Source organism: Aythya marila, assembly GCF_965140915.1.
Source record: "Aythya marila genome assembly, chromosome: 2".
NCBI classification, from domain to species: domain Eukaryota; kingdom Metazoa; phylum Chordata; class Aves; order Anseriformes; family Anatidae; genus Aythya; species Aythya marila.
Genome location: NC_139043.1, coordinates 108,429,756 through 108,443,451, shown reverse-complemented (window position 1 = coordinate 108,443,451; position 13,696 = coordinate 108,429,756).

Genomic DNA, 13,696 nt, shown 5'->3' with positions numbered 1-13,696 from the left:
TGACATGTTCTTGAATATGCTTTCTTAAAAACATGAATGAAATTTTACAAACACTCAGAAAATAAACCTATCAAATAGAGAAAGAGAGAAAGAAGTTCTCCTGTTCCTTTGCTCATAAAATTATGCGCATTTTGCTTCATATATAGCTAAATTTAAAGAGATTTTGCTGGCCTTGCAGGTGATTTTTCTGTACTTTTGTTAAACACTTATGCCAAACAAACATATCTTATTCAATGTGTTTTCTAGAACTGGAGCATTTGAAATGTCACAGTTTAGATTTTGTTGAGAAATCCATAGAACTACCTAAAGATGTGGGAAGATTTTAGGAAAAATATTATAGTAACTTTTGCTTTTGACTCAAAGCAGATGGAAAAAGTGTTTATAGTGTCATGGGTACTGAATAACTGGGTAACATGGGTTACATGGGTACTGAATAACTTGATCTTAATAAAAAGTCAGCAACCAAAAATTTCAAACAGAGACTTGGAGTTATGTCAAGCCAAAGTATGTGAGGAAGCAGACAGGAGAAGACATGTGGATGTATGTATAGAGATGGTAATGGCAGAGTGACTTGTTCCTTGCAGATGGACAACTGAGAACTAGTCCTCTTGTTCTGATAGTATTGTGCAGGCTGTGGTATGGCCATGTGCAGCCATGAGTCTAGCCTGACTTCTGCAGGGCTTTGGGACCACAGGTAGAGTGAGGACTGGTTCCCAGTGAAAGTATAGAGGAGGGAGAAACTTTTCCTTGAATGTAAATCTCAAAATTTATGAATTCCATTTCTCTTTAAAAAATAAAAAATAAATAAATAAAAATAAAAAATAAAAAAATTGAACCAAATCCAAGGCTGGCAGAAATTCACAGGAAAGCACTTACTAACATATTTGATCTTATTATCTGTATCTAGCACAGAACTTCATCCTGTTAAAAAGGTCAATATCAATAATTCATGGTATACTACTTTATCTTCCCTTCGTGTCATCTTTTCATTGTAATTACAAGTTCCAGAAACTCAGATAAGAATTTATTAGCTGGCAGCTTTCAGGAATCAGCATTTGTAAGACAGTGGCCCTCAGCAGAAAATACTCTCCTCCAGCTGCCTGCCCTTTTCTCCCTCCCAGCAAGTCCTCTCCTCCTGTTTCCTTCAGCATTTATAAGGTTTGCTTTCCTTGTTTCTTCCTATCTGCAAGGAGTAGACTTTGTTACTTGACAGATGTCGAGCACTTTATTGAATAAATGTTAGCAATTGGAAGTGTTTCTGGATCTGTATTATTTTAATGTAAACAGATTATGTTACATTAGTAGGCATTTATGCTACTATGATCAGAGATCATTCTTCGTGTTCACATTTTCTACTTTGAAAGATGTTCATTTAGGAATGGGTTTAAAATTTCGAGTCAAGAATGTTTGCTCCAAAATTGCAGATATAGTTTCTCTGTTTCATTCTCTTAGTGACACATGCAATATAGCACGTCACATTTCATACTGCCTCATCTCAACTCATACTATTCAAGACTTGGCACATGCAGTTCACAAACGAGAAAGCTGCAAAGAAAATGGGAGATGGTGAAAAAATATTCTCAGTGACTAATGCTAATAGTAATATTTAACTCCTACCGTGATATGATCTAAGAAAAAAATTAGAAGGTGGAACCAAGGACTGTGGAACTTAAGACACAGCAAAACTAGTGTGGTAGAGAGTTTGTAACCTGTACTATGTGAGCTGCACAAGTCAGTGAAAAAGATAGGAATGAAACCTAAGATTCATCTGTAGGCACCACATTTACAATTGTACATTGCCACACCAGATGATGTGGGAATTCACTCTGTGAGATAATGAATCAATATGCTTAAAGTCTCTCAGATCAGATAGACCCGAGCAAATACTGAGTGATCATTGAAGATTTAGTTGTGCATCTCATCCCTCCATAGCAGTTTCATATCTGGCATTTATGTTGAGGCCAATCCTAAAGATTTAATATGTGGAAGAGTCTTCCTACAAAGTAGGAGCTCTCTCAATACTCTCTCTCAATATTCTCTCTCAGTACTCTCTCATACTGGAGCTCTCTCAACTCTTTCAAAGTTTTAATCAGTTAAACATATTTGTAGCCTAGAGTGTAAATATAGAACCATAACACTACAAGCTCAGATTAGGCTTCTTACATTTATCAAGGAAGTAAGTCGTTTATTATGCTCTGGGATAAATATTTATGCATGATTATTAGTCAGTTCATGTCTATAAGTAAACTTTCAGTAGTTTAATAAAAGCATTTTGCAGTACACCTAGGCTAAAAAAAGGATTGTCTGTACTCGCTCTGTCTTAATAGCAAAATTGTGCTTTTATGACCTGGCAAGTCCTCTGCGTTCACTGGATTTCATTAAGAAAAATGCATTCTGTTAAGGTCATTTTGGCCTCCACTTTTCTGATGACATGATTTTTTCCATCTTGCAGAAATTTCTTGTATACCTCAGTATTTGAGGACCCTTCCATATCACTTTGAAAAAGAGAAGTTATCCCCTTATAGTTGGGATAATGAAGCACACAGAAGCTAGGACCCACACCTGAAAATGCTGTTAAGTCAGTAGAGATGGTTTAGATGCCTACAGTTCTTGGTGTAATCCAGAATTGAATTGTTAAGAATTGTACTTTCAATTTGGTCCTGTTGGTAAGTCTCCTTGTGTCTGCTGTGTCTACTAGATCTTATTCTCCATCCAATTGGAGGTTCTTTTATTCCTCACCTGATTCAGGTATCTCAGTTGACACTCTTTCAGCTTTTTCATGATTGGCAGTTCGTTATTTTGTGGTTTGCATAATGTTGTAATACTATCAGGTTGTGCTTGTTGTACTGTAGCTTAGTGGCTAACATTTTTCTTAGCATATCTCTACAACTTAATATTTTCCTCTGCCAGCCAGCAATCTCATGTACCAAGATTTTCTTGCACATTCAGCTTCTTGAGTTTACTTGATATATTCTTGTCATAGAGAGCTACTGTGAATTCCTCGGTTTCCAGCGGGGCACTCCCTTGCTTGCAACATCCACAGCCACATTCTCATCATAGCTCAACCCTGAACCATTAAACTCTTGTGTAGACTTAAAATAGTACCAAGGCTGTTTTCTCACTGTCTTGAGTGAAGCATGTTGTATTTTGGCTCACTCAAACCACCATCTTCTGAAGTAGATCTTGATTAGTCTAGACAGTTCAGTGATGCTTGACTGAAATGGAGACTTTCTTGATGACCTGCAACTCAATACTATTATGCTCCTCTAATGGATGATATCTCAGTGCATGTCTTTGGCAGATCACACAAATTCAGGATTCAGCATGCCAGCTGAATTAATACCTTTTCCAAGTCTGTGACATGTGAGTGCAATTTTTTTTGTATCTTCTGTTCTCTCTTGGAATGTTCTAGCCACAAATATCTTTGTAGCATGCACTCATGACACAATGGGATTGTGGACAAAAGACATAAAAATAGGTAAGTGTCTGATGCAAGACTTAGGTTTGGTATTTTACAGTCTTTTATTGATAGAAGTACTAAACCAAAAGAGAATGGAAAGTGAATGTTGGTACCTTAAAAGACCTTTTTCGTTTAGGAGGAGGCAAATTGCATTTTCAAGCCAAAAACATAAATCTGTAGAAGTCATGCCATTCTCTGTCTTAAGCTTTATATGTTCAGTCACTCAGTACACTAAGGTCTAAGACAACCCTGGAAATAAGACAGAACATCTTTGCCATATGGTTCTAAAGAACAACTTAAGAGGATCACATTTTGGGGCATGCAGGAAAAGGTACAGATAATTTAAGACTCCCTAGGGAAATTACATTTCATGATTCTCCATTAAGTCAACTATAGATCCTGACATTAAAATCCATCCACTTTATTGTTTTACTTTGTAATGGATTTCCATTTTACTCTTGACTTTCTGTACTTTTTATAGAGTTGTGTAACTAAGAACTCAAACAAGTAAAGTTCAAGAACATTAAGATTTACTTTTTGTTTACTTCTGGAGGTTGGAAGAGATAGTGAATATAGAACAAATCTCCCATGAAAGTGTTGAAAATTTAATGGAGAATACCATTGATATGTTTCATTAAGCACAATTATAGATTTCCATAGCACAGATATAATAAACCACCAAAATTATCCATGGAAGATTTATAACTCTTGTAAATCTCCATTTTTTTTTTTCATTAATAACAATTGGTTTTAGCCAAATTAATTATCAGGCACTTTGTTAGGAGATAAGATCGTGCTACTCTAATATTATTTTGTGGTTTGGGCAGCTTATCATTCAGTTGTAGTCCTTTGGTTCTTTAGCTAAGTTCTTTTGATTAGTGGACTGATATTTTGACCAGCAGGGCATTAAACAGAGAAATTGAATAGACTGAGCTCTAGCCAGTAACTCAGCAAATTTTGTACCTGGCAATGGAAGTAGTGTATAAAGACAATTCCTATCAAATTTACTTATGCCCTGTCATCCTTACCTTCTACCTGTTATCCTCAGTTCCTTCCTCTGAGGACTTCTGCTCTCTCAAAGTGAAGACAAAACCAATCTACCAGGTCAGTTTTATGGAATGTGATAGACTGCTGAGGACACTCAGAGATGTCACAGTGTCTGGACCCTGAAACTTATGCTCTTTAATGGTTTCCATTGTACAAGCAGGGTTTTGGATCAGGCAAGAAATACCCAAACTGATACTGTTCTGCCAGTCAGAATCTCTCACGTGAATGGGAAGGCAAGCATCTTAAGCTTCAGTGCTAACTGCAGAGGAGTCTTGGGTTCTTGTGCAGCACTAATGAGGTCATCTCCTCCCTCTCATTGAAGAATCTGTTTATTTAGGCTAGGGATGGTAATTAGAATTTGGCCCAATTTCTTATATTTACTCTTATTTCTATCTTTGTTAGTGAACATATGCAAAACTTTGCTTACAAGAATAGAAGCTGCTTATATTCTGTGAAAAAAAAAATAAGCAAACCTTTGATAATCTGCTGGTTTTTCTGCCCATTGAAGCACAGAGCATGTCATGTATTGTTCTCACAGTCCTGTGATATGCATGTTCTCAGACCCATGTCATTTCCCACATGAGTTACGTGCAATAATGCACAAGCAATGCCCAGGAAAAATGGCCATGATGTGATTTTATTTGAAGATGCCTTTATATTTCAAGAACTTCACTGTCCATCTCATTCATATTCTCCATGGTCTCAGCCTGCAGTTTGCATTATCTGCACTAGTATCAGGCAATAGTTAAGTGCTGTGCATGGAGTTAGAAAGCCTGCAGACACAAAGCACCTGAATGCAGGCTCCCTGGCTTCTCTCTGGCTGAGCAGATGGAAGATGGATAAACAGTTAACTTCCGACTGAGTCATAAAATCAATATATACAGAGGATAAGTAGGGAAAGGAAAAGGAAATGATAGCTGAAGAAAACATGCAGTCACAATCTGCACACAGTGTCAGTGCCCTGAAGCAGTAAAACTTCAGGAGGGCAAAATTCCAGCTTGGGGAGGTGAAGGATAAAAAATGTTAAAGCATGATGTACCTCTATAGATGTTAACATACAAGTAAACTTTAAGTTCAGCTGTTTGAAAGCTGAAATGCGTTTGTCAACGAGTGAACAAGGGAGGATGGTGCTTTCTACCAGATGGAAAATTGGTCTTAGCTGGTAGTTGAGTTCCATGACAAGTTGCCTCATCTTTGTAGCTAAAAGCATTCATTTGCTAGGAACAAATGGAAAAGAGGAAACAAAAGAGCAAATGCATTGAAACGCTCGAATGAAGATTTGTGGAAATTGTTCTGTACTACTTATTCAAGGACAATGCTAACTTGTTTTTAATTCCTAGGTCGTTAAGCCAGACATCAGGTAGAAGGTCCATGTGTAGGAAGTTCAATAATGCTCTTGTGGTTCCTAGAACCTGTGTCCTTGCACTGGCTTATATCAGCAAATTTTATATGAAATAATGATCTGTCACAGAAGGCCTCAGCAGAAGGGCCATGGAGTGAAAAGGAAAATTCAAGGTAGTAGCTCCTTAAAAGGACGAATGCATATGGTTATGAACATGTTGGGTAAACTATTTCTGTTATTAGATAAACTTTTCCTTTTTCAGGTTCAGTTCTGTAAATTCTCAATTCTATTTTTATATGGCTTGCAGGATGCATAAATATTTGATACAGTTTGCCAGCAAAGTCTGCAGGTTTAGGTTCTACAGTAATTTTTACTATTTCTCATGCTATTACTCTTCTTTTCTAAGAGTATCTCTGAAAATAAAGACTAACTCAAAGTACATTGTTTATGTGATAGTTTTAATAGAATGGGCCTGCATTTTTATAAATATTATGGAAAAAAGAAATACCCCATGTATCAGGTTATGCTACAGTTTAGCAAAGGAAAAACAAATGTAAACAATCAGCTGGATGGAAAATCTTTTGCTTTATTTACTGCTTTATCAAAGTTACTGATGGTTTAAATGCATTTCCTTGGACAAGAAAAAAATAAATTAACTAACAGTGCATTTTTGTGAGACATTTTATTTGTAGAACATTTATAATTTCTGTCTTTTTTGGAAAGAGGTAGATTAATTACAATCTTATACTGTGAGAAGCTATATTTCAGTTAAATTCTTTTAAAATTTTAGTATTTCACAGATATCACCTGCACAGTCGTAGAGGGAACTACAAGACTTTTCAGTCTACTAGAAGTAACAACTTTAGGTAATGCCAAAGATACAATATACTTTTAAACAATAATAACATGCTGAAAAGATCACACAATTTCAGCATTAACTTAACAAGTACTTGCTACAGTCTTTCTAGACTATTTTTTTTCATGATTTAGACTCAGAAGTATCTTGAATAACTACTTTGTTTCTTTTATGAATGCATAAAGATAAAATGTTTGATGATATACTGACTTCCTCCAACTCTGAAATGACAGACCAATCATTCATTTCTTATACTGTTCAGGGCATCGTTCTCTGTACAGGCATTCATCAGTCTGAACTTGGACTAAACATTTAAAACTGCAGCACAGAGCTCCATCACCTGTGTGAAAGGAATAATTTGTAGCACTTGCTTCTCTCATGGGCCAGCCAGTGTGAGGAAACTTTTGGGGCAGCAGTTTGCAGATTTAGAATCATAAAATAGTTTGGGTTGGAAGGGGCCTTGAAGATCACCTAGTTTCAACCCCGTGCCATGTGCAAGGGACACCTCCCACCAGATCAGGTTGTTCAGGGTCTTGCCCAACCTGGCTTTGAACACCTCCAGGGATGGGGCATCCACAACTTCCCTAGACAACCTGTGCCAGTGCCTCACCACTCTCTGAGTGAAAAATTTCTTCCTAATGTCTAATCTAAATCTATTCTCTTAGCAAGGTAGAAATAGATTTTTTTTTTTTTCCAATGGGCAGTGCTATTTAACAGGTACAAACTTCTAGCTGTTACACTTCTCCATTCCCAGTTCTGTTTGTGAAGTACTCAAATTAAATATGTCCTTGCACTGCCTAATCACAGAGATGTAATGTGTATCTTCATGGCATATCTTAGACAAAGAGCTGCAATGTGAATTTGTGGTTTCTTTACAGCACACAACCTTCTTAATTATACACAGCATAATATTTGCTTCTCAAACACAAAAAAGGACTCCAGTTAAGCAGCCTGAGCTGCAGTCAGTGGAGAGAACATGTAGAGAGCACTGTGCACCTAGAGTTTGGCTTTGGGACTGAAAGAAGAGCAAACTTCAAAAATGTTACATGGAATATATGCTGATTACTTCTTTTTTTTATTTTTATTTTATTTTTCCCAAAAATTTATATTTCAGCCAAATGCAGAACCTAATTCTGATCCTTCTATGAACTTGTTATGTGAGCTAGGAAAAAAATGTTCTTTCCTTTATTTAGCCTCCCAACTTGTAAAATGGAGATAACAGTATGACTATGTATGTTTGTATATATATATAAAAATCTTTATAGCAAAAGTGCAATATACAAATTGAAGACTATAGTGTGTCTGATAATCATAAAATTGTCAGTCACTGTATCCGTTGGATTCATTTTCTCTGAATTTTTCAGTATTTCATTTTCAGATTAAATTAGGTTATTTGTACATCAAAGGTGCCAACAAAACCAGGTAAGATTCCTTAAAGAATCACCCGTAAGTGCTTGCCAAAATCTCAAATCAGTCTCATAAAAGAGGTACAAATATACTGGAAATGAGTTACAACATGAATCAATCTGATGCAGTCCTGTGAATAAGCTGAATAAGTTGACAATTTGAGCAAATTGTCATTATGTGACAGAACTTCCTGACTGCAGTGTCTCAAGTATCAGATCTTCTTGAAATTACATATTTTGAAATCTTTGTCCATAGGGTGTTAGCAAGAATAACATTTTCACTTGAAATGAATGTCATATTTCTGTTCCTGTATAGATGGAATTAGGTGATTGCATACCACCTCTGTGGCAAGGCTGTGAGGCACCTAGTATGCATGTGTGCCTGTGAAATGTTCATGCATGTATATTCTTGTTTTTATTATCTATGACTTCTTCTATCCACAAGTGAAGGCTGGAAGTAAAATATCTGTTCATTTAACTAATTTAGAAACCTTTCACAGACCTTTCACTATTCCTATTTTTGGAGTACTTCTCCAAAATATAGTAAATGAAAGTTGGGATAATAATATTATATTGCGCTCAATATTCACCTCATAATGTTGTAGCATTTTGAAAAAATAAAAAGTTAGCTAATTACATAAGCGCTTATCCATTTGAGATGTGCAGCTGTTCTTATCTCTGGTTGTTCAAGTGTCTCGAGATAAATTGTGCTATTCTCATTTTAAAAAGGAAGCCCATATCTTCAACACTAAGTGCCTGTGAAGGAGCCAAAGGACATTAAAAGCTGCAATCAAGAAGTAGTTCAGGAGTCCCTTTGGACACAATAATACTCCCAGGTGATATAGCACGCTGGTTTAGGAGTGATTAATACTCGCAGGCAGAGGATGGGCATGCCCAGGCACTCAAGGATGTATCACTCTTGCTGCACAGGTACAAGCCAATGCCACAAGCTGTGCTGAGTAGATACAGCATGCCTAGAAAGTATTACATTTCTTGTGCATGCTCTGTAACATGCATTTGCCTATGCACAGTGCATCTTGAACAGGTTGAGATCACAGTGCCTGAGTAGAGTGTCAATAGAGCACACATACAATAAGTCTATGGTAAATCACAGTGGGCAGGCTTAGGATTTGTTTGTTTGTTTGTTTGTTTTGTTTGATTGGTTTGTTTTTTTTTTTTCCAATTTATAGTTACTGCAGGACACCTATAAATCTTGGGCAAATACGGAGACTTCCCAAATTCTTACTGTATGAGAGAACATGCAGAGGGAAAGGGGAAGGACCAGTGGCACCAGGCTTTGGCTTCTGCTTAGGAAGGGGGCTGGGCCAACATAGCTGTACCAGCCAGAGTATTATAAGGTCTTTCTTCTGCACCAAAGACTTCTGCATTATAGTGTAGAGATATCTAAGCTGGTTATGGCAGTAGTATCAATCTACTTTGCAAAAGCAGGCTGTCTGCTTTGCTAGTAGTGCAGACTAACAGGAGTTGGTCTGTAGAGCAAACGGTGCTGAAGACCTGAAGCCCATACTTTAAACATTTCATGTTGTGGTGTGTTTTCATGTTTGTTTGTTTGTTTTCTTAAATTCAGATTATCTGTCATTCAGTCTCAGGACATGAATACCCACTTGCAGCTGCAGTTGGCTAAGTCTGCTCCTGTAGAAATTCTTCGAGTTTGGTTCAGAAAATTGATCGAGTTTGCATACAGCAAGATCACAGCAAGAACAACAGTACAATAAAGGGACTCAATCAGGGCGTTCATTTCAGAAGCATATTCCTGATCCAGACTAAAACACTAACGTAGACGTTGGCAGAGAGATCAGCGTGGACTGATTTATCTTGCCAAGCAGTTGGACTTGTAGGGTCTGCACAGACCTTCAGGCTAGCACGGCAGATCTGCTGCTGCTGTCCAAACTGGCAAGCTCTGTTCTCTCCACAGTGTACCGCAGGCTTTAGCCAAGATAGAAAATGATTTTAGCAGCGTAAATGGCCCAAAAGTCAGGGAAAGAGAAAGACGTTTTAGAGCTGCTGTCTTACTGCTTGCCAATATTGAATCTTGCTGGTGAAAACCGATGTACAAAAATCATAGGTTGATGCTTTCAAAAGTAACCTTTGTCCTGTGTGTCCTGTATAAGGCAAGAGAATGTAAGGAAGCCTCAGAAGATATTTTTGAAGATTTTGGCACAAAAGTCTTGCTCAAGTCTACGTGGGAGGTCATAGGCAGAAACACACAACAGTCCTCTAGAAGGTGATGACTCATGTTTTTAAAACTGCTCTGAGACAATAAGAGTAGAGAATGTATAACTTTAATAAAATAGAAATACAATTTGTTCTTCACTGTGGTGTTACCTTTCTATCCAGCATAGTCAAGAATTTGTCAGTTGCAGCCTTTAAAAATATTTCTGTTGTTGACTGAGTTGAATTAGGCTTATAAAAGCCTAATTCAAAATTTGTAATGGAAACTGCTGAAGATTGTTCCAATTTAAATTTTAAATTACCTTCTTCATCTTTAGATCAAGTAATTTCTTTCTGGAAAAGCATATAAACGTATTTACATTTTTTGAACATTTAAATAACTAAATAGTCATGGAAGTACATGTCACAAGAAATAAGACAATGCAGACACAGATGAAATCGTCTTCGTTAAAACTTTAGAAAAGAATAAGCTACAGTCAGACAGTAAATGTCACAGGCTCCCATCAGTGTTTTTTACACAAATGATACTGAAAGCAAACACATCAACATTATAGGCATACTGCCATACAGGAAAGAGGAAAAGCTCTGGAGTCTAGAAGGTGACAATCAAATTCAGCCATAGCTTGTTAAGATGGGGGCAGAATCCCATGTTACAGCTCATGGAAGTTAAAACACATACATTAGCCACCATACTCTGCCGAAATAGATTTGTTTACTTACACAACAAGCAATCATATTGTTCTTCACCGATATTTCTAAGCATGTATTTGCTTGTTGGTATCTATTTTTAAGCAAATAGAAGAAAATGTGTATGTTTGCATAAGGGCTTGTAGATGTCTGGATGAAGATCTCCAAATGAATGTTTTGACTAACCCTAAATCTGTGCCACCTCTTTTAGCTCTTCATATATAGGTGTGCCTGAGCTGTTCTGGCTTAGGAAAGGTTTGCTTACGACTTACACAGAATGGGTGAATCAGCTTTTAAAGGCATTGCTTTCATTTGTTCCATCAGTTAATTTTAGATACCCCTTGGATTTGTACAAAACAACATGACTAAGGATATTTGTAATAGTCATTGTGATGAAACATGTGGCAGGCATGCAGCCTACTGCCCTGCAGATGAATTGTGCCAAACAGGTAACAAATCCCAACCGGTTCAAACATCTTGCAATTTGAGATGTCCTGCCAAGAATCAAGAATGGGGGAGATGTGGGTAGTGCAACTGCATAGCCCTGAGATACTGTAGTATCCCTGCTAGGCCATAAACTTTGCACTGAGTTTGCAAGGCCCCAGAACTGCTGGACTTGCTCTGCTAAGACTTTTATTGACCTTCCCACAACTTTGTTTTACACAGTTTAGCTCTAACAGTAATTCTTCTAGTTGGCCAGGTGTCTATGAGCAATTTGATTTACTTTTGCTTATCTTTGTATAGCACCACCGTGGCTTTACAGCTCTAACACAATGAGACAGAGTAGAGACATGCAGGTCTGGTATGATAACAGAGGCCCTGACCAGTGGAGACACTGGATATGTGGTAGCTGAATATGGACATGGGATAATAAGAGATGGGACACAAGCCTGGCACTGGTGCCCCCTCAGCCACAAACAACTTGCCAATACTCAGGTGCAGAAATGCAGACCTGGAGATGGACAAAAATAGATGTAGGAACTGTCAAAACCAAAAAACCTAACAAATATAAAAGCCAACATGAGTTTGGTTGGAATGTGGAGCTGCAGACCAGTGAAGAAAGAGCAGGATGTAAAAGTGTTAGCAAGCATGACCCTGTGCAGAGCCTAGAAGGAGAGAGAAGAAGCCATCAGCATGCACATCGTATTCCCCACCATAAGGGCAGCTGACAGCTCACCATTACATCCCAGGCCAGCACCACCAGAATGAAACCCCCAGCTTCAGGACCTAGCAGAGCAGGGAAAAGTGAGGATAAGTGATATCAGGAAAAGGGGTAGAAACTAGGAAGTGTGAATAACAGTTTTAACTGTAGTATTATTAATACTGATTTTTTTTTCCACATAGACTTATTTTTTTTATTGCATCTTCTGTAGTCACAGACCACACACAATTGAAAATAATTTCAGCTTTTGTGGGCAAATTGAGAAAGGCACTTCAAAATTTGTCCCTTGTTGGCTAAAATGAGTACAGACAAAGAAAAGAAAAGAAAAATCAATGCCTGCACTGCATTAGTCTCCTATTTTGTCATTCGTCCAGAGAATTTTGTTTTTTCTTTGTCAGAAAATTTAACATTCTGGCTGACGAATGTTAAATGGTTGGCATGTTACTCATGATAGATTGGATAAATACAGGGATTTTCCAGGGGTGAGGCAGGGAGCGTGCACAGATTACTAATATTTTCCTCTAACAGTGGGCAAGTAGAGCTGTGCAACTGGATCAGAGCAAGGATGACTCTTACCTATGCAATCTGCTGAGTTATTCAGTATTTTTAAATTTCGGGAACAATCAGAATGATCGATCACGTTTGCATGATCTGCTCAGTAATTAGGCTAGGTTCACACCAGGCCATACAGCCTAAAAAGAGCTTATGCTATTGGCAGCTCTCATCTGCTCGCCTACAGTTTGTTTTACTGTATGCACAGAATTTTGCCCCAGGAAAAAAATCTGCAGCAAACCCTCTGTTTGCAGATTTGTAGAATAAACTCCTTGGATCTTAGTGCAAGCAAATTCTCTCAATGCACACGCGCAATTTTCTTGTGAATGGCATTTATGTGTGTACATCAAAAGAAGAAAATCCCTAAGGGCTCTGTTTAAACCAACAATAGCCGAGAAATTCAGGAATCTCCCACCAGAGCATGCCCCGTTTTGCCTACTTTGTATCACGCAGGCTTTGAATGAGGTCTGTGGCAGCCAGGCGAAACAGGACACGCACCGGCTTTCTGCTCGCTCGCTCGCACAGACTTAAAATTAAGCCATCAGGAATGTATGGGCTGTCTAATGGGAGCACATCACCCATGCAGGGTAGTGTTGGTGCTACAGGGATGCTATAGGGGACGCTCACCATCGTGTGCCCCATCCATGGGGGGCGGGGGGAGGGCTTGCATTTTGGGATGGTACAAGGGGATGGTGTGTGGGCCAATTAAAAAATCACCATCATCATCACCATAAAAAAAAAAAAAAAAAAAAAAAAAATCACCACCACCCATCAGTCTTTAAACAGGACTGATGGCAAGAAACTCCTGAGCATCCAAACCTGCAGGATGGAGGGAAGGGGGGAAGGAAGGAAGAAAGGAAGGAGGAAAGGAGGGAGGGAGAGAGAGAGGGAAGGAGGGAAGGAGGGAAGGAGGGAGGGAGGGGGAGAGGGAGGGAGGCGCTGCGCCCCGCCCCGGCCCCGCGGAGCTGCGCGGAGAGGCGCGGAGCAGGGG